The 26,486-nt window shown below is 44.8% G+C and overlaps 1 protein-coding gene across 13 annotated transcripts in view; it reads right to left on the bottom strand.

Moving 5' to 3' along the window:
- BCL9 (BCL9 transcription coactivator) overlaps positions 1–26,486 on the bottom strand; it is a 383,396-nt gene that overhangs the window by 139,707 nt on the left and 217,203 nt on the right. For 3 of the 13 annotated variants that reach the window (XM_073617283.1, XM_073617286.1, XM_073617290.1), the window contains exon 1: positions 1,177–1,823. The exons of 7 other annotated variants lie outside the window; for them this stretch is intronic. The gene's annotated coding sequence lies outside the window, so the exon portion shown is untranslated. Of the gene's footprint in view, positions 1–1,176; positions 1,824–26,486 lie in introns of those variants that run through there. 3 more of the 13 variants (XM_073617282.1, XM_073617285.1, XM_073617289.1) reach the window with 1 other exon arrangement.

Raw genomic sequence — 26,486 nt, 5'->3', positions numbered from 1 at the left:
AGGTCCTCTGTCCCCACACAGGAGATATGTCCCTAGGACAGGTCCTATATGACCTCACACAGATGGAAGATACCCTCACACTTACCAGAGATATGTCATGGTGACTGGTCATCTCTGACCCCACAAATACAGGAGATATGTCCCTACTTCAGGGACACTCTATCCCCACACAGGAGATAATCTCCTACAGAATGTCCCCTCAAACTGGTATGTCCTTATGTCAGTCCTCACACAGAGGAGAGGAGTCCCTATATCAGGTCCCCTCAGTCCTCACACAGGAGATAATGTCCTACAGAATATCCCCTTACACTGGTATGTCCCTATGTCAGGTCCTCTCAAATACTAAAGCTGTGTCACACAGGAGAGGAGTCCCTATGTCAGGTCCCCTCAGTCACAGGAGAGGAGTCCCTATGTCAGGTCCCCTCAGTCACAGGAGAGGAGTCCCTATGTCAGGTCCCCTCAGTCACAGGAGAGGAGTCCCTATGTCAGGTCCCCTCACACACAGGAGAGGAGTCCCTATGTCAGGTCCCCTCAGTCACAGGAGAGGAGTCCCTATGTCAGGTCCCCTCACACACAGGAGAGGAGTCCCTATGTCAGGTCCCCTCACACACAGGAGAGGAGTCCCTATGTCAGGTCCCCTCACACACAGGAGAGGAGTCCCTATGTCAGGTCCCCTCACACACAGGAGAGGAGTCCCTATGTCAGGTCCCCTCACACACAGGAGAGGAGTCCCTATGTCAGGTCCCCTCAGTCACAGGAGAGGAGTCCCTCTGTCAGGTCCCCTCACACACAGAAGAGGAGTCCCTATGTCAGGTCCCCTCAGTCACAGGAGAGGAGTCCCTCTGTCAGGTCCCCTCAGTCACAGGAGAGGAGTCCCTATGTCAGGTCCCCTCACACACAGGAGAGGAGTCCCTATGTCAGGTCCCCTCACACACAGGAGAGGAGTCCCTATGTCAGGTCCCCTCACACACAGGAGAGGAGTCCCTATGTCAGGTCCCCTCACACACAGGAGAGGAGTCCCTCTGTCAGGTCCTCACACACAGGAGAGGAGTCCCTCTGTCAGGTCCTCACACACAGGAGAGGAGTCCCTATGATAGGCCGCACTAAGGCCTCGGCTCTCTCGTCACTCTCAGGCCGCCTCCCTCCTCACACAGGCCGGACTTGCCTCTCACTCACACCGCAGGCCTCAGGCCCAGTCCGCCGTCATTCCCCGGATGTGCGGCCTTCTCCAGTCCCGTCACTCACCGGCAGTAGCAGCAGCAGGACGAGTCGATCTCCCGCGCGGGGGGGAGGGGGATGATCCGGGGCAGTGTGTGAGGTGTTGGGGGGGGAGGGAGAGGTGAAATGTGACGCGCTCTCCGGGGTCTTCCCCGCTCTTCTCCTCACAGCCGGCAGTGCGGGCCGCTCGGCGGCAGCCGTAATCTCCCGCAGCCGCACACAGGCTCCATTGTCTTTTTTTTTTTTCCTCCTCAGCGATAGCAGCAGCACCTTCTCCTGCCCTCCCCCTTTCCGGCTCCTGCAAGTGGTGCCTTCCTCCTCCCCTCGCGCCGTGCCGCCGGGCCACGCCTCCTTCCCCTCCGCTCACCGGACACGCCCCGACATTCCCAGCTTTCTCGCAGAGCGCCTCTCCGTCTGACACCACGGACACGCCCACAGCGCCGGGGAGCGACACGCCCCCTCCATTTCACAGCTAAAGGGTTCGTGAGAGTCCTGTGGGCACGCCCAGCGCTAATAGGGCCCCGCCCACACTGTCTGCCTGTTTCTTCCCCTCTCTCTCTCTCCGAAGGAACATTCCACTCCGAGCGGAGAGTCCTCCCGCCTCCCCCCCTCCGCTAAAGTGACGGGTGGTACCGCCCCACCTCTTCACCCCCCCCAAATATATAAACCGAGACCCCCAATCACTGCACCCCTCTATATACTACACTATATAAAACCGAGACCACCAATCACTGCACCCCTCTATATACTACACCTTATATACCGAGACCACCAATCACTGCACCCCTCTATATACTACACCTTATATACCGAGACCACCAATCACTGCACCCCTCTATATACTACACCTTATATACCGAGACCCCCAATCACTGCACCCCTCTATATACTACACTATATAAACCGAGACCACCAATCACTGCACCCCTCTATATACTACACCTTATATACTGAGACCCCCAATCACTGCACCCCTCTATATACTATATATATACCGAGACCACCAATCACTGCACCCCTCTATATACTACACTATATAAACCGAGACCCCCAATCACTGCACCCCTCTATATACTACACCTTATATACTGAGACCCCCAATCACTGCACCCCTCTATATACTATATATATACCGAGACCACCAATCACTGCACCCCTCTATATACTACACCTTATATACCGAGACCACCAATCACTGCACCCCTCTATATACTACACCATATATACCGAGACCACCAATCACTGCACCCCTCTATATACTATATATATACCGAGACCCCCAATCACTGCACCTCTCTTTATACTACACCTTATATACCGAAACCCCTAATCACTGCTCCCCTCTATATACTACACCTTATATACCGAGACCACCAATCACTGCACCCCTCTACATACTACACAATATATACCGAGACCCCCCAATCACTGCACCCCTCTATATACTACACTATAAATACAGAGACCACCAATCACTGCACCCCTCTATATACTACACCTTATATACCGAGATCCCCAATCACTGCACCCCTCTATATACTAGACTATATATACCAAGACCCCCAATCACTGCACCCCTCTATATACTACACTATAAATACCGAGACCACCAATCACTGCACCCCTCTATATACTACACAATATATACCGAGACCCCCCAATCACTGCACCCCTCTATATACTACACTATAAATACAGAGACCACCAATCACTGCACCCCTCTATATACTACACCTTATATACCGAGACCACCAATCACTGCACCCCTCTCTATATACTACACCTTATATACCGAGACCACCAATCACTGCACCCCTCTACATACTACACAATATATACCGAGACCCCCCAATCACTGCACCCCTCTATATACTACACTATAAATACAGAGACCACCAATCACTGCACCCCTCTATATACTACACCTTATATACCGAGATCCCCAATCACTGCACCCCTCTATATACTAGACTATATATACCAAGACCCCCAATCACTGCACCCCTCTATATACTACACTATAAATACCGAGACCACCAATCACTGCACCCCTCTATATACTACACAATATATACCGAGACCCCCCAATCACTGCACCCCTCTATATACTACACTATAAATACAGAGACCACCAATCACTGCACCCCTCTATATACTACACCTTATATACCGAGACCATCAATCACTGCACCCCTCTATATACTACACCTTATATACCGAGACCACCAATCACTGCACCCCTCTCTATATACTACACCTTATATACCGAGACCACCAATCACTGCACCCCTCTATATACTACACAATATATACCGAGACCCCCCAATCACTGCACCCCTCTATATACTACACTATAAATACAGAGACCACCAATCACTGCACCCCTCTATATACTACACCTTATATACCGAGACCATCAATCACTGCACCCCCCTATATACTACACCTTATATACCGAAACCCCCAATCACTGCACCCCTCTCTATATACTACACTATATATACCGAGACCCCCAATCACTGCACCCCTCTCTATATACTACACTATATATACCGAGACCCCCAATCACTGCACCCCTCTATATACTAGACTATATATACCAAGACCCCCAATCACTGCACCCCTCTATATACTACACTATATATACCGAGACCCCCAATCACTGCACCCCTCTCTATATACTACACTATATATACCGAGACCCCCAATCACTGCACCCTACATACTGCACCTTATATACCGAGACCCCCAATCACTGCACCCCTCTATATACTAGACTATATATACCAAGACCCCCAATCACTGCTCCCTTCTATATACTACAATATATATACCGAGACCCCCAATCACTGCAATCCTCTATATACTACATCATATATACCGAGACCCCCAATCGCTGCACCCCTCTATATACTAGGCTATATATACAGAGACCCCCAATCACTGCACCCCTCTGTATATTACACCTTATATAGGGAGACTACCAATCACTGCACTCCTCTATATACTACACTATAAATACTGAGACCCCCAATCACTGCACCCCTCTATATACTACACCTTATATACCGAGACCCCCAATCACTGCACCCCTCTATATACTACACCTTATATACCGAGACCCCCAATCAATGCACCCCTCTATATACTACACCTTATATACCGAGACCCCCAATCACTGCACTCCTCTATATACTACAATATATATATACCGAGACCCCCCAATCACTGCACCCCTCTATATACTACATCATATATACCGAGACCCCCAATCACTGCACCCCTCTATATACTAGACTATATATACAGAGACCCCCAATCACTGCACCCCTCTGTATACTACACCTTATATACCGAGACTACCAATCACTGCACCCCTTTATATACTACAACTTGTATACCGAGACCACCAATCACTGCTCCCCTCTATATACTACACCTTATATACCGAGACCCCTAATCACTGCTCCCCTCTATATACTACAACTTGTATACCGAGACCCCCAATCACTGCACCCCTCTATATACTACACCTTATATACCGAGACCACCAATCACTGCACCCCTCTAAATACTACACCTTATATACCGAGACCCCCAGTCACTGCACCCCTCTATATAATACACCTTATATACCAAGACCCCCATCACTGCACCCCTCTATATACCAAACTATAAATACCGAGACCTCCAATCACTGCACGCCTCTATATACTACACCTTATATACCGAGACCCCCAATCACTGCACCCCTCTATATACTACACTATAAATACCGAGACCACCAATCACTGCACGCCTCTATATACTACACCTTATATACCGAGACCCCCAATCACTGCACCCCTCTATATACTACATCATATATACCGAGACCCCCAATCACTGCACCCCTCTATATACTACATCATATATACCGAGACCACCAATCACTGCACCCCTCTATATACTACACCTTATATACAGAGACCCCCAATCACTGCACCCCTCTACATACTAGACTATATATACTGAGACCACCAATCACTGCACCCCTCTATATACTACAATATATATACCGAGACCCCCCAATCACTGCAACCCTCTATATACTACATCATATATACCGAGACCCCCAATTACTGCACCCCTCTATATACTAGACTATATATACAGAGACCCCCAATCACTGCACCCCTCTGTATACTACACCTTATATACGGAGACTACCAATCACTGCACTCCTCCATATACTACACTATAAATACCGAGACCCCCAATCACTGCACCCCTGTATATACTACACCTTATATATCGAGACCCCCAATCACTGCACCCCTCTATATACTACACCTTATATACCGAGACCCCCAATCACTGCACCCCTCTATATACTATACCTTATATACCGAGACCCCCAATCACTGCACCCCTCTATATACTACATCATATATACCGAGACCCCCAATCACTGCACCCCTCTATATACTAGACTATATATACCGAGACCCCCAGTCACTGCACCCCTCTATATAATACACCTTATATACCAAGACCCCCATCACTGCACCCCTCTATATACCAAACTATAAATACCGAGACCCCCAATCACTGCACGCCTCTATATACTACACCTTATATACCGAGACCCCCAATCACTGCACCCCTCTATATACTACACTATAAATACCGAGACCACCAATCACTGCACGCCTCTATATACTACACCTTATATACCGAGACCCCCAATCACTGCACCCCTCTATATACTACATCATATATACCGAGACCCCCAATCACTGCACCCCTCTATATACTACATCATATATACCGAGACCACCAATCACTGCACCCCTCTATATACTACACCTTATATACAGAGACCCCCAATCACTGCACCCCTCTACATACTAGACTATATATACTGAGACCACCAATCACTGCACCCCTCTATATACTACAATATATATACCGAGACCCCCCAATCACTGCAACCCTCTATATACTACATCATATATACCGAGACCCCCAATTACTGCACCCCTCTATATACTAGACTATATATACAGAGACCCCCAATCACTGCACCCCTCTGTATACTACACCTTATATACGGAGACTACCAATCACTGCACTCCTCTATATACTACACTATAAATACCGAGACCCCCAATCACTGCACCCCTCTATATACTACACCTTATATATCGAGACCCCCAATCACTGCACCCCTCTATATACTACACCTTATATACCGAGACCCCCAATCACTGCACCCCTCTATATACTATACCTTATATACCGAGACCCCCAATCACTGCACCCCTCTATATACTACATCATATATACCGAGACCCCCAATCACTGCACCCCTCTATATACTAGACTATATATACAGAGACCCCCAATCACTGCACCCCTTTGTATACTACACCTTATATACCGAGACTACCAATCACTGCTCCCCTCTATATACTACACCTTATATACCGAGACCCCCAATCACTGCACCCCTCTATATACTAGACTATATATACAGAGACCCCCAATCACTGCACCCCTTTATATACTACAACTTGTATACCGAGACCACCAATCACTGCTCCCCTCTATATACTACACCTTATATACCGAGACCCCTAATCACTGCTCCCCTCTATATACTACAACTTGTATACCGAGACCCCCAATCACTGCACCCCTCTATATACTACACCTTATATACCGAGACCACCAATCACTGCACCCCTCTAAATACTACACCTTATATACTGAGACCCCCAATCACTGAACCCCTCTATATACTACACCTTATATACCAAGACCCCCATCACTGCACCCCTCTATATACTACACTATAAATACCGAGACCCCCAATCACTGCACCCCTCTATATACTACACTATAAATACCGAGACCCCCAATCACTGCACCCCTCTATATACTACACCTTATATACCGAGACCCCCAATCACTGCACCCCTCTATATACTACACTATATATACCGAGACCCCCAATCACTGCACCCCTCTATATACTACTTCATATATACCGAGACCCCAATCACTGCACCCCTCTATATACTACACTATATATACCGAGACCCCCAATCACTGCACCCCTCTATATACTACATCATATATACCGAGACCACCAATCACTGCACCCCTCTATATACTACACCTTATATACCGAGACCCCCAATCACTGCACTCCTCTATATACTAGACATTATATACAGAGACCCCCAATCACTGCACCCCTGTACATACTAGACTATATATACCGAGACCACCAATCACTGCACCCCTCTATATACTACACTATATATACAGAGACCCCCAATCACTGCACCCCTCTATATACTACACCTTATATACCAAGACCACCAATCACTACATCCCTCTATATACTACTATATATATATACCGAGACCACCAATCACTGCACCCCTCTATATACTGCACCATATATACCGAGACCACCAATCACTGCACTCCTCTATATACTAGACCTTATATACCGAGACCCCTAATCACTGCACCCCACTATTTACTAATCCTTATATACCGAGACCCCTAATCACTGCACCCCACTATTTACTAATCCTTATATACCGAGACCCCCAATCACTGCACCCCTCTATATACTACACCTTATATACCAAGACCCCTAATCACTGCACCCCTCTATATACTAGACTATATATACCGAGACCCCCAATCACTGCACCCCTCTATATACTACAATATATATATATATATATATATATATATATATATATATATATATATATATCGAGACCCCCAATCACTGCACTCCTCTATTTACTACACATTATATACCGAGACCACCAATCACTGCTCCCCTCTATATACTACACCTTATATACCAAGACCACCAATCACTGCACCCCTCTATATACTACACCTTATATACCGAGACCCCCAATCACTGCACCCCTCTATATACTACAATATATATATATATACCGAGACCCCCAATCACTGCACTCCTCTTTATACTACACCTTATATACCGAGACCCCCCAATCACTGCACCCCTCTATATACTACATCATATATACTGAGACCATCAATCACTGCACCCCTCTATATACTACACTATATACCAAGACCCCCAATCACTGCACCCCTCTATATACTACACTATAAATACCGAGACCACCAATCACTGCACCCCTCTATATACTACACAATATATACCGAGACCCCCAATCACTGCACCCATCTATATACTACACCTTATATACCGAGACCCCCAATCACTGCACCCATCTATATACTACACCTTATATACCGAGACCCCCCAATCACTGCACCCCTCTATATACTACACCTTATATACCGAGAACCCCAATCACTGCACCCCTCTATATACTACAGCATATATATACCAAGACCCCCAATCACTGCACCCCTCTATATACTACAATATATATATATATATATATATATATACCGAGACCCCCAATCACTGCACCCCTCTATATACTACATCATATATACCGAGACCCCCAATCACTGCACCCCTCTATATACTACATCATATATACCGAGACCATCAATCACTGCACCCCTCTATATACTACACTATATACCAAGACCCCCAATCACTGCATCCCTCTATATACTACACTATATATACCGAGACCCCCAATCACTGCACCCCTCTATATACTACATCATATATACCGAGACCATCAATCACTGCACCCCTCTATATACTACACTATATACCAAGACCCCCAATCACTGCATCCCTCTATATACTACACCATATATACCGAGACCACCAATCACTGCACCCCTCTATATACTAGGCTATATATACCGAGACCATCAATCACTGCACCCCTCTATATACTACACTATATACCAAGACCCCCAATCACTGCATCCCTCTATATACTACACCATATATACCGAGACCACCAATCACTGCACCCCTCTATATACTACACTATATATACCGAGACCCCCAATCACTGCACCCCTCTATATACTACACCATATATACCGAGACCACCAATCACTGCACCCCTCTATATACTAGGCTATATATACCGAGATCCCCAATCACTGCACCCCTCTATATGCTACACCTTATATACAGGTGTCCCCAATCACTGCACCCCTCTATATGCTACACCCTATATACCGAGACCACCAATCACTGCACTCCTTTTTATACTACAATATATATACCAAGACCACCAATCACTGCACCCCTCTATATACTACACCTTATATACAGAGACCCCCAATCACTGCACCCCTCTATATACTACACCTTATATACAGAGACCCCCAATCACTGGACCCCTCTATATACTACAATATATATACCGAGACCCCCAATCACTGCACCCCTCTATATACTACACTATATATACCGAGACCACCAATCACTGCACCCCTCTGTATACTACATCATATATACCGAGACCACCAATCACTGCACCCCTCTGTATACTACATCATATATACCGAGACCACCAATCACTGCACCCCTCTATATACTACCTTATATATACCAAGACCCCTAATCACTGCACCCCTCTGTGTACTACACTTTATTTACAGAGACCCCCAATCACTGCACCGCTCTATATACTACACCATATATAGAGACCAGCAATCACTGCACCCCTCTATATACTACACTATATATACCGAGACCCCCAATCACTGCACTCCTCTATATACTACACCTTATATACCGAGACCCCCAATCACTGCACCCCTCTATATACTACACTATATATACCGAGACCCCCAATCACTGCACTCCTCTATATACTACACCTTATATACCGAGACCCCCAATCACTGCACCCCTCTATATACTACACTATATATACTGAGACCACCAATCACCGCACCCCTCTATATACAGCGAGACCCCCAATCACTGCACCCCTCTATATACTACACTATGGGGTTGATTTACTAAAGGCAAATCCACTTTGCACTACAAGTGCAATCCAAGTGCACTTGGAGGTGCAGTCGCTGTAGATCTGAGGGGGACATGCAAGGAAAATAAAAAACAGCATTTTAGCTTGCACATGATTGGATGATAAAATCAGCAGAGCTTCCCCTCATTTCAGATCTTCCCCTCAGATTTACAGTAACTGCACTTCCAAGTGCACTTGGATTGCACTTGTAGTGCAAAGTGGATTTGCCTTTAGTAAATCAACCTCTATATATACTGAGACCCCCAATCATTGCACCCCTCTATATACAGTGAGACCCCCAATCACTGCACCCCTCTATATACTATACTATATATCTCACACAATCCTATATGCACCATGCAGTATCCCATATATTGCATACAACTTGCCTGAGACATGTATAATTCACAGCACCCTAATTATAGCATAAATACAAATCACAGCTCTCCATATATACATACACTTTATAAAAATATCATAGCATCCTATATATACACCATATATACAAATTACAGCACCCATATACAGTATACCATGTAGTATATATACCATACACCCTCCCTGAGACATGTATAAATTACAGCACCAAATATATACCATACATGCAAATCACAGCACCCCATATGTACATACACTGTATAAACAAATTACAGCATCCTATATATACCGTGCAACATCCTATATATTGCAGACACCATGCCTGAGACTTGTATAAATCACAGCATCCTATAAATACAAATCACTGCCCCCACATAGTCAAATCACAGCACCTATATATACAATATGTACAAATCACAGCACACTATATATACATACATATATATATATATATATATATATATATATATATATATATATATATATATACGGTATATACAAATCACTGCACCTGATATATACATTATATGCAAATCACGGCACTCATATATACACGATATATACAAATCACAGCACACTATATATACCATATATACAAATCACAGCATCCTATATATACAATATATACAAATCACATCCCCCATATATATATATATATATATAAGATATATACAAATCACAGCACCCTATATATATACGGTATATACAAATCACTGCACCTTATATATACAATATATACAAATCACAACACACTATATATACAATATATACAAATCACAGCACCCTATATATACAATATATTTAAATCACAGCATCCTATATAAACAATATATACAAATCACAGCACCCTATATATACGATATATACAAATCACAGCACCCTATATATACAATATATACAAATCACATCACTCATATATATATATATATATATATATATATATATATATATATATATATACGATATATACAAATCACAGCACCCTATATATACAATATATACAAATCACAGCACCCTATATATACAATATATACAAATCACAGCACCCTATATATACGGTATATACAAATCACAGCATCCTATATATACAATATATACAAATCACTGCACCCTATATATATACAATATATACAAATCTAAGCATCCTATATATATATATATATATATATATATATATATATATATATATATATATATATATATATAATATATACAAATCACAGCACCCTATATATACGATATATACAAATCACAGCATCCTATATATACAATATATACAAATCACAGCATGCTATATATACGATATATACAAATCACAGCACCCTATATATACACGATATATACAAATCACAGCCCCCTATATATACGATATATACAAATAACTGCACCCTATATATACAATACATACAAATCACAGCACCCTATATATACACAATATATACAAATCACAGCATCCTATATATACAAATCACAGCACCCTATATATACGATATATACAAATCACAGCCCCCTATATATACCCTGTCTGCGACATGTATAAATCACAGTAGCATATACAATATATTCCATATACAGTACCCTGCCTGACCCATGAACTATTCTATATACCCTGCCTGAGACACTCATTATCCTCTACAGATCACAGAGGAACGTATTCTATATCTCCTATTTAGGTCTATGATCATACCATTGTACATTATCTTGTATTAAACAGCTTGGGGCTCATGTATGAAATAACAGAAACATTTGTTTGTTTGTTTTTGCCTGCATCAACCAATCAGAATCCATGTTTTATTTTTAAATCTGCGCTGTAGGGAAACAACAGTTGGATTTGATTGGCATACCATTATGGGGTATAAATAAATCACAGCATATCACATATCCTACCTGAGGGACATGGGGGTCAATGCTCTATAGCATAATATATGCAGTATTTTCAGTACTTATCACACAGATCAGATGAAGTTGCCGCATGCAATTTAATTATTGGTGTTTTGAGTAGATGTAAAACCTCAGATAACCTTTAAAATGTTAAAGTAATTTTTTCATATTTTTCAAAGTATGCAACTTTCATTAAAATAACATTTCTCCTATGCAGGTCCTGTGCAGGCACTTCCTGCTATAGAGCCTCCCAGTTGTGCTCCTTCCTTGTCACCCCATCACACAGATGTTGGATGGAGACCACAAATGCATACTTATCAACATATACTGTAAGTCCCAGTTCCCAGGCACACTGTCACCTTACTCACGGCCCACACTTGACATGCTCAATTCCAGACCACACCCACTTTCTGGTGCTGTCCAATCCCTAAAAATACAGGAACCGCCCACTCACAGCCGCAACCCCATCAGTCAAGTTGCTGCACATGCTAAGTAGCTCAAATAAGGGTGATGCTGCGATCCCGCCCTTGGGGCGGTGTCTCTGTGTGACGTCATGAGGGGCGGGGTCTCCAGGTGACGCCCCCGAATGGCCATGCCGCATGGCTATATAAGAAGTGGCAGACACCGGACCTGACACAACAGCGTCGGAGGAGGACCGGGTCGGTGGAGGAAGAAGTCATCAGCAGAGGGAGAAGAACCAGGAGAAGAAGCGGAGGGAGAAGAAGCGGAGGTAGAAGAAGCAGAGGGAGAAGAACCGGGAGAAGAAGCGGAGGGAGAAGAACCGGGAGAAGAAGACACAGAGAAGAAGACACAGAGCTAGGACGGGGGACATTATTCATTTTCCATAAAGGACTTTTTCGAAAACTCTCTCTTGTCTTTTGTAACACTACACTTCATTTTTTTGCTGAACGGGTAGGGGTACAATGTACCCCATACTCATTCACATGGGGAATGAGGGCGGGGTCTCCATGTGACACCATAAGGGGTGGGGTCTCCAGGTGATGTCCCCAGATGGCCATGCCCCATGGCTATATAAGAACTGGCAGACACTGGATCTGACACAACAGTGGGAGCCAGCATCAGAGGAGAATTGTGTCAGTGGAGGAAGAATTCATCTGCGGAGGGAGAAGAGCTGGGAGAAGAAGCGGAGGGAGAAGACACGGAGCTACGACGGGGGATATTCTTCATTTCTAATAAATGACTTTTCGAAAACCATCGTTTTTTGGAACGATACACTTCTTTTCTTTGGTGAATGGGTAGGGGTACAATGTAACCCATACTCATTCACATCATTCACTTGTTAAAGCGGGCTTCCAGATTACGATAAGCTCCCCCCCCCCGCCAGCAGACCCCGACAACCACTGCCCAGGGCTGTCAGGAAGAGGCCCTTGTTCCCTTCAACATAGGGACAAGGTTTATTGGGGTGGGGGGCACAAAGCACCCACCTCCCACGTTGAAGGCATGTGGTCTGGTATGGTCCAGGAGGGTTGGGGCTTGCTCGTCCCTCCCCCGTTCCTGACCTGTTGGGCTGCATGCTGGGATAAGGGTCTGGTATAGATTTTTTAAATTTTGGCATGGGGGGCCCCCCCTTAAAATCCATACGTCTGGTATGTTCTTGGGGGGGGGACTCCACGCCATTTTTTTTTTTTGGTGTGGGGTTCCCCTCCAAGATCCATACAAGACTCAAAGGGCCTGGTATGGTCAGATACCGTTCATGGAAGTCGGACATAAAGTCTTTGGGGTCAGATCACTGTGAACATAGCCTTACTTTAAATACTGATAGCAGCCTACTGGCAATACTGTAATTGTGAATTTGGGTGTCCATTGAAGACAGTATTAAATGAAGCCATTTGAAGAGGAGATAAAGATTCACGAGAAACAAACACTTTCAGTGGTTAAGTATCTATTTAATGTAAAAAAAAAAAAAAAAAAAACGCCTAGACATCAACATAATACTCAGCTCGTCAATTGACTGTTTTGAAGAGAGAGTTATCCTGAGATAAAAAGATAATCTATGGAAAGCAATTAAAATCGCTCATACGTCTGGTGAATTGACTCTATTATCCAGTATAGATCCCGGCAATTATCTAATGTGCTCCGCCAGCAACTAAAACATCTGTGGTGCCGTATAGATCACAACATCATCCATTGTCCTACGTCAGCATTCCTCATCCTCTATTCAGTGGTGGGACCCTATAAAAGGAGTCTACAGGCACCCCGCTCTATAAAACGTGAATGTTACCAACCACCTTAATGATATTAACTTCACATCAGAAGCCCCCCTTCACATAAGTGTCTCCCCTTCAGGCCAATCAACCCCCCCCCCCCCACTTCACAGAAGAGTCCCCCCAGCAAATAAAAAAACCCCATTTGCATCAGAGTCCCAACAGCACATCAGAGATCCCTCCATCACGTGTAAGAGCCCCTCCTTCACATCGGAGTACCCTCTTCAAGTCAGAGGCCCCATCACATCAGAGTCACCCCTCCAACTAAAACCCCTCACTTCACATCAGAAGCCCCCCTTCATTTTAGAGGTAATCCCTTCACATCAGAGTCCCCCCTTCACATTAGGGGCGCCTATCATGTCAGAGGTCTCCCCATCACATCAGAGTCCCCCCCTTCACATCAGAGGCACCTATCATGTCAGAGGTCCCCCCATCACATCAGAGGCTCACATTCACATCATAGGTCCCCCCATCACATCAGCGTACCCCCTTTCGGTCAGAAGCCCCATCACAATAAAAGTTCCCTCATCACATCAGAGTACCCCCTTTAGGTCAGAGGCCCCCCCATCACATCAGAGTTCCCCATCACATCAGAGTCACTCCTCCAATTAAAACCCCCTACTTCACATCAGAAGCCCCCCTTTAATATCAGAGGTCCCCTTGACATCAGAGCCCCTCTTCGGGTCAATGGCCCCATCACATCAGAGGTCCTACCATAATATAAGAGCCCCCCTTCACATCAGAGGCCCCTATCATGTCAGAGGTCCCCCCATCACTTCAGATGCTCCCATTCACATCACAGGTCCCCCCATCACATCAGAGTCCCCCCTTCACATCAGAGGCACCTATCGTGTCAGAGGTCCCCCCATCACATCAGAGGCTCACATTCACATCAGAGGTCCCCCATCACATCAGCATACCCCCTTTCGGTCAGAGGCTTCATCACATCAAATGTTCCCTCATCACATCAGAGTACCCCCTTCAGGTCAGAGGCCCCCCATCACATCAGAGTTCCCCATCACATCAGAGTCACTCCTCCAATTAAAACCCCCCACTTCACATCAGAAGCCCCCTTTCATATCAGAGGCCCCACTGACATCAGAGGCCCCCCCCCCCATCACATCAGAGGTCCTACCATAATATCAGAGCCCCTCTTCACATCAGAGGCCCCTATCATGTCAGAGGTCCCCCATCACTTCAGAGTCTCCCATTCACACCAGAGGTCCCCCCATCACATCAGAGGCTCCCATTCACATCACAGTACCCCCCTCAGGTCAGAGACCCCCCATCACATCACAGGCCCCTCATCAGATCAGAGCCCCCCCCCCCCCCATCACATCAGAGTCACTCCTCCAATTAAAACCCCCCACTTCACATCAGAAGCCCCCCTTCATATCAAAGGTCCCCCCTTCACATCAGAGTCCCCCTTCAGGTCAATGGTCCCATCACATCAGATCCCCCCCCCTTTACATCAGAGTCAGCCCATCAAATAAAAGCCCCCCTTTGCATCAGAGGCCCCCCATCACATCAGAATCCTCCCCATCACATCAGAGTCTCCCTGTGACATTTTGCATCAGACCCCCCCCCCCCCCTTTACATCAGAGTCAGCCCATCAAATAGAAGCCCCCCTTTGCATCAGAGGTCCCTATATCACACCAGAGTGCCTCCATCACATCTAAGTCCTCCCCATATATCAGAGGCCCCCCATTACCACAGAGTCCCCAAATCATAGAGTCCCCTATACATGAGACCCCCCATCACATCAGAGCTTCTCCATAACATCAGAGTCCCCCCCCCCATCGCATCAGAGTACATCCAAAGCAGAGTCTCCCCATCTCATCAGAGCTTCCCATCACCACAGAGTCCCCCCATTATAGAGTCCTCTTATCCATCTCTAATCCAGGGAAAGCTGGGCCTCATGCTCGCAGTACCCCAGGGGAACCTACTGGCACATTTTTATTCCCTATCGTATATACAGATAGAGGTAAATATAACTTGTTGTTGGAGACATGGATCTATACATTGTACAACATGATATTATAGGTAAGATCCAACCTGAGAGCTCACTACATTATTGTATAACTTAATGAAGATCACATTCTCACACATTATCCTATATGCAAAGAATTGTAGATATAAAATACATTTTTCATTAGCCATAGTCCTTATACTGTGACCCTGTACCCCTGCTGACATATCTACATCCGCCGCAGTCTACATACCTGCCTCACCTATAACCCCATATATTATCCTAAATACATCGCATTTCCATACATTATCCTAAGTAGATCATAAGTCCATACGTTTATCCTCAATATTGGAACAAAAATACATATATGGGCAGCGAGACTTTTCAGGTGCTACTATGATAGATTGAATACACACATTGAGAACAATTTAATATATTATTACACAAAAATAATAAAGTACATTATAACCAGCCTTATGCCGCATACACACCATCAGTTTTCTCGTCGGAAAAAGATATGACGGCTTTTCCGACGGGATTCCGCTCAAGCTCACGGTCACGCAAAAGTTTGCTGAAATTACGACCGTCAAGAACGCGGTGACATACAATACTACAACGAGAAAATGACGTTCAATGCTTCAGAGCATGCGTCGAATTGTTTCCGAGCATGTGTAGGGATTTTGTGCGCCGGAATTGCCACAGACGATCGCATTTTCGGATAGGAACTTTTCCCGACCGAAAAATAGAGAACCTGCTCTCAATCTTTTGCTGGCTGGAATTCCGCCAGCAAAAGACCGATGGAGCGTACACACGGTCGCATTTTCCGACGAAAAAATCTCATCGGTCTTTTGCTGGCCGAAATTCCGACCGTGTGTACGCGGCATAAGTCTTTATCCATATTATTGACGGTAATTTATACATTAGCTACTTTCTCATGTAAAACAATTTTATATATATATAGTATATCCCATCCACATACCCCAGCTGACTGCTGGGGTACACAGTATAGGAGGGTGTTCTAGTCCATACACCAATGTAGAGACCCATACCCGACCAGAACCAGAGACCTCCAACTTCACAGATAGGATCATCCAGCATAAACATAATCAATAGAGCCATTCTCCCAACATGCAGGGTCACATATGGCAATTTAGCATAATTTAGGGAGGGGAGACCATTGCAAACGGCCAGGAAAACCCGTCCTAGCCAGTTGAGGTTTCCTCTGAACAAGTTTAGCCAGGGAACGTGTCTACAAACAAAAGAAGATGGTCTGAACTTCTTGTGAAGCCGCTTTGCCTTTTGTTTTGTTTTTTCTTGACATATGTCAATCACTTGGGACCACCTGACCTTTACACAATTAATCAGAATATATTCTTAAAAACACCGTGTCTGACCAAAATGATCAAACATGCCTGATGGATTGTTTTGGTGATAAGCTATGGCCATTCATGAACAGTATATACAGTCAGAGGTACGGTCAAGTCTGAAGCCCCCTATATCAGTAGGGAAGCCTACATGAATATTAACAGTCACTTGTAATGCCCCGTACACACGGTCGGATTTTCCGATGGAAAATGTCCGATCGGAGCGTGTTGTCGGAAATTCCGACCGTGTGTGGGCTCCATCGGACATTTTCCATCGGATTTTCCGACACACAAAGTTGGAGAGCAGGAGATAAAATTTTCCGACAACAAAATCCGTTGTCGGAAATTCCGATCGTGTGTACACAAATCCGACGGACAAAGTGCCACGCATGCTCAGAATAAATAAAGAGATGAAAGCTATTGGCCACTGCCCCGTTTATTGTCCCGACGTACGTGTTTTACGTCACCGCGTTCAGAACGATCGGATTTTCCGACAACTTTGTGTGACCGTGTGTATGCAAGACAAGTTTGAGCCAACATCCGTCAGAAAAAATCCTAGGATTTTGTTGTCGGAATGTCCGAACAAAGTCCGACCGTGTGTACGCCCTATAACAGGGTTGCACTTAGGGATGCCACTTTTTCTTCAAGCCAAACCCGAACACTTTAGCGGCACACAGTCATTTGTTTATTTGTTTTTATTTTTAATATACACTATAGCAGGGCTCAAAATTTCAAGCCCTGAGCTACCAGCCAGGCCTTAAAGGTTACTCGCCACCAGTTGCCCCACCCAACCCCTACCATGCCCACCTCTAATCCCACCACTAAACACGCCCTCATAAATTATCTCATGAAATGACACTTAAATGTGTTATGCAGAATTAAGTTACAAAAATAAATATTAACAACAACTTTATCAGTGCCCATCAGTGCAGCCTGACCTGTGCCCATCAATGCAGTGTAACCAGTGCACATCAATGCAGCCTCATCAGTGTCCATCAATGAAGCCTGACCTGTGCCCATCAATGCAGCGTTACAAGTGCCCATCAATGCAGCTTAACCAGTGCCCATCAATGCAGCTTAACCAGTGCCCATCAATGCAGCCTGAACTGTGCCCATCAATGCAGCCTGACCTGTGCCCATCAATGCAGCTTAACCAGTGCCCATCAATGAAGCATTACCTGTGCCTATCAATGCAGCCTGACCTGTGCCCATCAATGCAGCATAACCAGTGTCCATCAATGCAGCGTGACCTGTGCCCATCAATGCAGCCTGACCTGTGCCCATCAATGCAGCGTAACTAGTGCTCATCAGTGCAGCCTATCAGTGCCAATCAGTGCAGCCTCACCAGTGCCCATCAATGCAGCGTGACCAGTGCCCATCAATGCAGGTTAACCAGTGCCCATCAATTCAGCCTCACTTGTGCCCATCAATGCAGCCTCACCAGTGCCCATCAATGCAGCCTGACCTGTGCCCATCAATGCAGCTTAACCAGTGCCCATAAATGCAGCTTTACCTGTGCCCATCAATGCAGCCTGACCTGTGCCCATCAATGCAACGTAACCAGTGCCCATCAATGCAGCGTGACCTGTGCCCATCAATGGAGCGTAACTAGGTCCCATCAATGCAGCATGACCTGTGCCCATCAATGCAGCATAACCAGTGCCCATCAATGCAGCAAAACCAGTGCCCATCAATGCAGCATGACCTGTGCTCATCAATGCAGCGTAACCAGTGCCCATCAATGCAGCGTGACCTGTGCCCATCAATGGAGCGTAACTAGGTCCCATCAATGTAGCATGACCTGTGCCCATCAATGCAGCATAACCAGTGCCCATCAATGCAGCATAACCAGTGCCCATCAATGCAGCATGACCTGTGCTCATCAATGCAGCGTAACCAGTGCCCATCAATGCAGCATAACCAGTGCCTATCAATGCAGCGTGACCTGTACCCATCAATGCAGCCTCACCTGTGCAGAGGAAGAGGCGAGCCAGCTAGATCTTCAGAGAGCAGGAATTGCCCACTGTAACAGCTTTCATTTGAATTGCCTGGTGTTTCTGAAGCTCACTGTCACACAGTCCCGCCTCCTGGCCTGGCGCCTTTGATGACATCACATGGCATTAGACCGGTGTTCTGTCTATCAGCCTCTGGCCATCATTTCCTCTAGTATGTCCCCAGTCCCTGACCATCATCCCCTCTAGCATATCCACAGCCTCTGGCCATCATTTTTTCTAATATGTCTGCAGTCTTTGGCCAACAACTCCTCTAGTATGTCCCCAGCCTCTGGCAATCATCTCCTCTAGTATGTCTTCAGTCTTTCGCCATCAGCTCCTCTTGTATGTCCCCAGCCTCTGGCCATCATCTCTTCTAGTATGTCCCTAGCCTCTAGGTCATCATTTCCTCTAGTATGTCTGCAGTCTTTGGCCATCAGCTCCTCTTGTATGTCCCCAGCCTCTGGCCATCATCTCTTCTAGTATGTCCCCAGCCTCTAGGCCATCATTTCCTCTAGTATGTCTGCAGTCTTTGGCCATCAGCTCCTCATGTATGTCCCCAGCCTCTGGCCATCTTCTCTTCTAGTATGTCCCCAGCCTCTGGCCATCATCTCTTCTAGTATGTCCCCAGCCTCTGGCCATTATTTCCTCTAGTATGTCTGTAGTCTATGGCTTTCAACTCCTCTTGTATGTCCCCAGCCTCTGGCCATCATCCCCTCTAGAATGACCCTGGTCTCTGGCCATCATCTTCCCTAGTATGTCACCAGTCTCTAGTCATCATTTCCTCTAGTGTGTCCCCAGTCTCTGGCCATCGTTTCTTTTAGTGTGTCCCCAGTCTCTGGCCATCATTTCTTCTAGTATGACTGCAGTCTCTGGCCATCATTTCCTCTAGTATCTTTGCAATCTCTGACCATCAATTCCTATAGTATGTCCCCAGCCTCTAGCTATCATCTCCTCTAGTATATCTGTAGCCTCTGTCCATCATCTCCTTTAGTATGTCCCAACTCTCTGGCCATCATCTGTTCTAGTATGTCCACAATCTCTAGCTATATGTCTCCAGTTTCTGGCCATCATCTCCTCTAGTATGGTTGTAGACTCTGGCCACCATTCCCTTTAGTATGTCTTGGTCTCTGGCCATTAATTCCTCTAGTATGTCCCCGGTCTCTGGCCATCATTTCCTCTAGCATGTCTGCAGTCTATGAAAACCCTCTCTAGCCATACATACTGTATACTGAAAACTGGCTACAAGGGCGAGTTCAGAGGGTGGTTATAAATGGGGAGTACTCGGAATGGTCAGGGGTGGGTAGTGGGGTCCTCCAGGGTTCTGTGCTGGGACCAATCCTGTTTATTTTGTTCATAAACGACCTGGAGGATGGGATAAACAGTTCAATCTCTGTATTTGCAGACGATACTAAGCTAAGCAGGGCAATAACATCTCCGCAGGATGTGGAAACCTTGCAAAAAAATCTGGAAAAATGAATGGGGTGGGCAACTAAATGGCAAATGAGGTTCAATGTAGAAAAATGTAAAATAATGCATTTGGAGGATATTAGTTATGAGGAAAGGTTGCGAGCACTGAACTTATTCTCTCCGAGGAAGAGACGCTTGAGAGGGGATATGATTTCAATATACAAATACCGTACTGGTGATCCCACAATAGGGATAAAACTTTTTCGCAGAAGGGCACGTGGCCACTCATTGAAATTAGAAGAAAAGGGGTTTAACCTTAAACTACGTAGAGGGTTCTTTACTGTAATGCCCCGTACACACGATCGGACATTGATCGCACATTCCGACAACAAAATCCATGGATTTTTTCCGACGGATGTTGGCTCAAACTTGCATACACACGGTCACACAAATCTTGTCGGAAATTCCGAACGTCAAGAACGCGGTGACGTACAACACGTACAAAGAGCCGAGAAAAGTGAAGTTCAATAGCCAGTGCGGCTCTTCTGCTTGATTCCGAGCATGCGTGGAACTTTGTGCGTCGGAATTGTGTACACACGATCGGAATTTCTGACAACGGATTTTGTTGTCGGAAAATTTGAGATCCAGATCTCAAATTTTGTGTGACGGAAATTCCCAATGGAAAATGTCCGATGGAGCCTACACACGGTCGGAATTTCCGACAACAAGCTCCCATCGAACATTTTCCGTTGAAAAGTCGACCGTGTGTACAGGGCATAAGAGCGGCAAGGATGTGTAATTCCCTTCCACAGGCGGTGGTCTCAGCAGGGGGGCATCAATAGTTTCAAAAAACTATTAGATAAGCACCTGAACGACCACAACATACAGGGATATACAATGCAATACTGACACATAATCACACACATAGGTTGGACTTGATGGACTTGTGTCTTTTTTCAACCTCACCTACTATGTAACTATATGTAAAATGTGGCCCCTTTCTGCTGTAGAGGGCTGCAGTTAAAGCCCCCGATACCTCATAAGTTGACCACCGTTGCTGTATAAGATGAAACTATTACATTTCTTGAATACACTAAAACCTTCAGAAAACCGAAAAATATTCCCTGCCTGTCTTCCTTGCCCTTTCCCATTGCAGCAAAAGGACAGGTGCTCTTTACATCTCACCCAAAACATTGTTATTGGAAAGCATTACTTGTCATTCTTTTAGATAATTGCAAAATCATTACATTGGAGGAGGAGTCTACCTTTAAACTGGAATCCACTCGAGCATGAATCAATAGGCTGAGAGTCGTACAATTGATCGCTATGCATGTCAATAAAGCTGGTGCTGTTGATATTATTGAGGCCTCTTATGGAAAATCAGAAGCTCGTGTCACAGTTTCATCCTTCGTAAGACCAGCCAGAACCACTAATGTTAGGACATTGGGTCATTGCTATCTATTAGGTCACAACTATACATCATTCCATAAAATTAGGGTTAATTTTTTTTAGTTAGCCTGTGGTGAGAGGCTAGCCAAAGAACTGTAATGTACTCTGTATTGCTGTACGCAAGTCATCATTATAAAACATTACACTAACTAAATAAAATTCAAAATACTAACCACTTGACCTCTGCAAAATTTACCCCTCTTTAACTGACAATTGCACGGTCATGCAAAACTGTACCCAAACTAAATTTATATAATTTTTTTTCCCCACAAATAGAGCTTTCTTTTGGTGGCATTTGATCATCGCTTTTTTTTTTTTTGTGCTATAAACAAAAAAGACAGTTTTGAAAAAAAAAACAATATTTTTTTACTTTTTGCTATAAAACATTCATATCCAATAAAAAAAAAATCAAAATCAAAAGCATCTTCATAAATTTAGGCCAATATGTATTCTGCTACATATTTTTGGTAAAAAAAATCCCGATAAGCGTATATTGATTGGTTTTTGCGCAAATGTTATAGCGTCTACAAACTATGAGATATATACTGAAATTTTTATTTATACATTTTTTTCCCTAGAAATGGCGGCGATCAGCGACTTATAACGGGACTGCGATATTGCAGCAGACAAATCGTACACCTAACTGACACTTTTGACACTTTGTGGGAACCAGAGACACTAATATAGTAATTAGTTCTAGAAAAAAATGCGCTTTCATTGTACTAATGACACTGGCTAGGAAGGGGTAAAACATCTGGGGCGATCAAAGGATTAAATGTGTGCCTAGCCAGTGTTTATGTGTACTATGTGTGCTGGTTTTTTTTTTTACAAATGGATGTGATGAATTTTATTACCTGCTTTGCAGGGAAAGAAAATCCACCACAATCCCCACTGACAGGACGAAGTTCTGCCTTGTTTACATAGTCATATGTCTTTCCTCCCCTGATCAGCGGGTGCCAGCAGACATCCATTGGCTAGCACCCGCTGATCGGCATCTGCTGTGACCAATCGACTAATGTTGGTGGCATGTGCATGCGCTCCCTAGGCGGAATTGCAGAATCACATATTTATATGCAATTCTGCACAGAATGGCCGCCCTGTAGCTGTAAATCTGCTATGGGGCGGTCAGGAAATGGGTAAAGTGGACCTAGCAATAGATAGATAGATAGATAGATAGATAGATAGATAGATAGATAGATAGATAGATAGATAGATAGATAGATAGATAGATAGATAGATATTTTTTTTTTTATTATAATTTTTTTTTTCTTTCTATAAAGAGTTTAGAAAATTACAGCACCTTGGCTAAAATGAAGATCCTTACCCTTGTGTTAAAACTTTGTGAATTAAGCCTTGAGCCTCTGAGCCTCTTTTATTTTTAATATGAACTCCGGAGCTAAATACATAAATGGAGATGTGCATAAAGGGTAAGCTCTGCACCCCGCTGCACCTGGTGGCCGTTATGCCCTGTGACCCATACACCTTATACCGCAATACACAGCCCTGGAGTGAGTATCCATCATACCATTGGTCAGCAAAACCATGTGACCATGCTGACCAACATCAGTGAATGTTTGGTGAAAGTCTCATTCACTGCCTTATAAAATCTGCCCCTAAGTCTCTATGATGCACCCCCACTTTTTGTTAGGTTCAGCAATCATCGTAAACTAATTGGACATATTTCACAAAACAACATGTCAACCCCCCCATCACACAAATTGTACACGAACTGCACTGAAACGCGTAGTGCACACAATGACCTAAAAATTGCAGCTGAAACCAGCTCCGCGTGCGCCAGATCTGTCTATATTTCCACAGCTCAGTCCTGGAAATTGCTATTATATGAATTAATTTCATGAATATCCAGTGGGGCCTTCAGCTTAATTAATTCAGAAATTGCCTCTCAATGCAGGGGGATTTAGTGTCCATAAATATTTTACTGCCATTAAATATTAATGACCAGTGTTATTTATAATAGGATTCTCAAATATTTACCTCGAATGTAACCCAAGTTTATTCTTTCTTTGGGAAAATGAAAACTATCATAGACTGTATGCTCTACTGGTTGGGCTGCTGGGCGAGAGAATAACAAAGTGCTCCCCCTCTCCTCCTGATGTAGGCGCTGTCTGTTGTCTTCTGCAGCTGGGATCTATGATACCAGCTCTACAGCTTGGCTTTGTCTGACAGCAAGACCTCTTTCACACTGAGACAGTTTTCAGGCATTTTAGCGCTAGAAATAGCGCCTGTAAAGCGCCTGAATACTGCCTGCAAAACTGCCTCCCATTCCTATCAGTGTGACTTTTCACACTGGGGCGGTGCGCTTCCAAAGCGCCTGAAAAGCGAATCGGAAGCGCCACAACGCAGGCGGTCAAAAAGCACCACTTAAACAGCGCTAAAGTGGCGCTACAACGAGTGGCGATTTAGCGCTAAAGCAACCGTGGCCCCAGTGTACAATAGGGTGCAAAAAAAGGAGCAGCATACTGGTACCCAGTGCAGACCCCCCCCCCCAAGCACACCACTGGTGCAAACAGTGGATCTTACCGCTGGAGATATCATTGTTCCACTGCTCGAGTTCCTCCTGTCAGGTAGGGCAGCCCCCAGGCAGCAGTGAGGGTTAGTATAGGATGGAAGGGTGAGGGTAGGCTCTCAGCTTGGATTAAACATACTTTATGGGCTACAACCCCCCACCCCCCCACCCTCAACATGTAGGCACTGCGCCCAGGGCAGCTGCCTCCCCTACTCTCATCCCTGGGTTATTGAATGCACCATTGACCTAGACTGCAGACGCGGCCAAATGTTGGCATATGCTCCCGAATACGAAGGTGAATCTTGACAAGTTTTATACATATAGCATAGGACAAATTTCGCATTTAGGGGCGAAAATACATCAAAACACTGATAAATTCAACTAAATATGGCAGTACCTTCAAAATTGCCTCCCAAACATGCCTGAACTCTTCTCCTCTTGACACTCACTACTCTACATAAGCACTGGTGCGCAGTCATGTTGGAACAGGAAGGGGCCATCCCCAAACTGTTCCCACAAAGTTGGGAGCATGAAATTGTCCAAAATGTCTTGGTATGCTGACGCCTTAAGAGTTCCCTTCACTGGATCTAAGGGGCCAAGCCCTGAAAAACAACCCTACACCCTAATCCCCCCTCCATTAAATGATTTGGACCAGTGCACAAAGCAAGGCCATCTGTCTTGATCCTCTCAGTCAGGACCAGCACATCCTGGACCAAATAACAGTAACTGTGATCTTAACCTGCTATAATTGTAATGTTTTTTTATTTAACCATTGATATATGGAAAATAAAGATTAATTATATTTTTATTCTGTGGTATATGCATTGATTAAGCCCTACAAGGTACATACAAAGTCCCACTCCACCTTATCTTTGTTATTGATTTTTACATTTTTTTGGGATGGTACCTGTGTAGGGTTATAATTATTCAACATCCACCCCTCACCCTTGTGCGAGGTCCATAAAGACATGGATGAACGAGTTTTGGGTAGAGGAACTTGACTGGTCTGCACCGAGTCCTGGCCTCAGGACACCTTTTGGGATGAAGCGGAGACTAGGGTTGCTACCTCATCCCTTTAAACCCAAACACATATTATTTGCACAGGTTCTGTGGCTGA

Source organism: Aquarana catesbeiana, linkage group LG02, assembly GCF_042186555.1.
Source record: "Aquarana catesbeiana isolate 2022-GZ linkage group LG02, ASM4218655v1, whole genome shotgun sequence".
Taxonomy (NCBI): Eukaryota; Metazoa; Chordata; class Amphibia; order Anura; family Ranidae; genus Aquarana; species Aquarana catesbeiana.
The sequence above is the reverse complement of the archived record's forward strand: the minus strand, read 5'-3'. Positions and strand labels throughout refer to the sequence as shown.